We start from the raw sequence: 2,364 nt of genomic DNA on the forward strand, positions 1-2,364 counted from the left end.
GTACGTATCTCCACGTTCCCCTGTGTGTCCCTATATTCCCGCTGTGAAAAACGAGGTTCACTCTCTTAATAAATTATAAAAAGTTTAATATAAACCAAAAGACAATTAGGAGACAAAGGAAATAAAGCAAAGGGTTAAAACGGCCGGGTGCCCTGGTGCCTTGCCAGGAACACCCCCGATATCTTTGGGACACCCTTTTTATCCCATCCTGCTGTGAGGGTTTAATGCATATTCAAACTTTTCCAAGAAGCATTTTGCATGGTCACTCCTTGGTTCCACCTTTTTAGAACTTTTCTCTCCAAGTGGTCAGTGCTGGTAACAGTCTGGGCTCCATTGTCCTCCCCCTGACAACAGTTTGTCTTTGCCCTCTGGGGTTATCTTGCTTTTTACACAGGAACATCGCTCTAACGTTTGGAATTCTTCTACTCCTAAAACTTGTTAGCAAAAGTACAGCCATAGCCAAAAAGCATTTAACATAAAATATTCATCCTAATACTTGCGAAAGCCAACGTCACAATATGGATTTACAACAGCACTCAGGGTGACACCGGCAGCATCTGACCCGCAGTGGGGACAGATTTGGGCACATCCCGTCCTGAGGTCGCACCTCAGCTCCCGAAGAAGAGGGAGAAGCCTCCCCCAGGCTCTGTCCCAGGGGCTGGTGCTGAGCCGAGCTGCTGCTCCTTGTCCCGCGGGGCTGGTGCCGGTGGTTCGGGTTTGAAATGAAGCTCGGGGGCTGCTGAGGGGGGTCCAGCCCCAGGGGAGAGCTCCGGGCACTGCGGGCAGGGCAGGTTGGAATTTGAGGGTCTGGGCAGGGGCCACAGCGGGGCCGGGCTGGGCAGTGACGGAACCGGGGCTGGTCGGGGTCGGAAGGGATTTAAAGCTCAATTCACCCCCGGCCCCGGGCACTAAACCAGGGTGCCCCAGCCCTGAGCCCACCCCCTGCCTGTCCTTTCTGCTGCGATCCCGCAGGGCTGGAGCAGCACCCACGGGGAATTTCGGTGTCTCTGCCTTCACCAGCCGCTGTCCCCTCCCCTCCTGGCCCGGGCACCGCAGGAAGGGCCACTGGCCATCCCCAAACCCCGGCGTGCCCCGGCTGTCGCTGCCTCTCGCCGTTTCGGGAGCTCCGGGGCTGGGGTGGAGGAAGGAAAGAGACTTCAACACCCGAGCCCTGTGTCCCCCCCGCAGGCCACACAGCGGGCGGCTCTGGGCGCCCGGAACGAGAACGGCCGAGGTCACCCTGGCAACAGAGGCCGGTGAAGATGACATTTTCCCAATCAATCGCCCTCTGCAATTAGCTGACACCCCCCCTCCCTTGCAGTGTAATTAAGTGAGCGCCGGGAGGCCGGGGCAGAGGGTGTCCCTGGGGCGCCGCCGTGGCTGTCCTGGCGTGTCCCCTCTCCGGGAGCTCCCCTGGCAGCCCCTGCGCTCACAGGGAAGAGTTAAAACCTCTGAGCCAGGTTCTTCCCTCTCCTCGAGATCCCAGCGGCTCCAGGTGCCCCGTTCCGAGCGGCCGAGCAGCTACAAAGAGCCGTTTGTTGGGAGAAAATTAATAGTAATATTAACAATATTGATATTAATAGTAATAGTAATATTATTGATGATGATGATGATGATGATGATGATGATGATGATGATGATAATAATAATAATAATAATAATAATAAATATTAGCATTTCCCTGCTGGACAGGGGTTGTTTCCCAGCCTGGGAGCAGCCCCATGAGCATTCCCCAAACTCCAGCCGACACCTCCTGGGTTCCCATTGGTGTCCCACACTTTGGTCTGAATGTGGTCCCCAGAGTGAGTGATGCCCTCAGCACCCAGAACCTGCCTCCAACACCCAAAATCCCCTCCCAAAACCCGCACCACCGGTGGCTGCTGCCCTTCCTGCTCCTTCCACCCTCCTCTTCCTCTGTCCCCAACACCACGGGCCAGGGGACAGCTCTGGGGAGGGGACAGGGCTGCTCACTGGTGCTGACTCTGTTTCTTGCCCACCACCAGCCCCTGCTCCCCAGTCTGGCCAGTTCTCCTCTCACTGGAGGCTGGAGGGTGCAGAAGGACCCGGTCCCTGCGGTGACACAGGTGTCACTTGCCCTGCAGCAACAGGGACCCAATGTCTGGGGAGCATCACAGCCCCCCTGCTCTTTGGGGCACAGGACCACCCCTGGTGGGAGCACAGGCATCCCGTGCCGCCACCCAGGAGAATCCAAGGCACAGAGCAGTGACCGAGGCTCAGCCAAGGACTGTCCCTGGCTCCAGCCAAGCCAAAATCCGGAGTGAGGAGGAGAGTGGAGGCAGCTGGAGAGGGACTGGGGACAAGGCCTGGAGGGACAGGACACAGGGAATGGCTCCCAGTGCCAGA

This window comes from Parus major, chromosome 28, assembly GCF_001522545.3.
Source record: "Parus major isolate Abel chromosome 28, Parus_major1.1, whole genome shotgun sequence".
In the NCBI taxonomy this organism is placed as follows: domain Eukaryota; kingdom Metazoa; phylum Chordata; class Aves; order Passeriformes; family Paridae; genus Parus; species Parus major.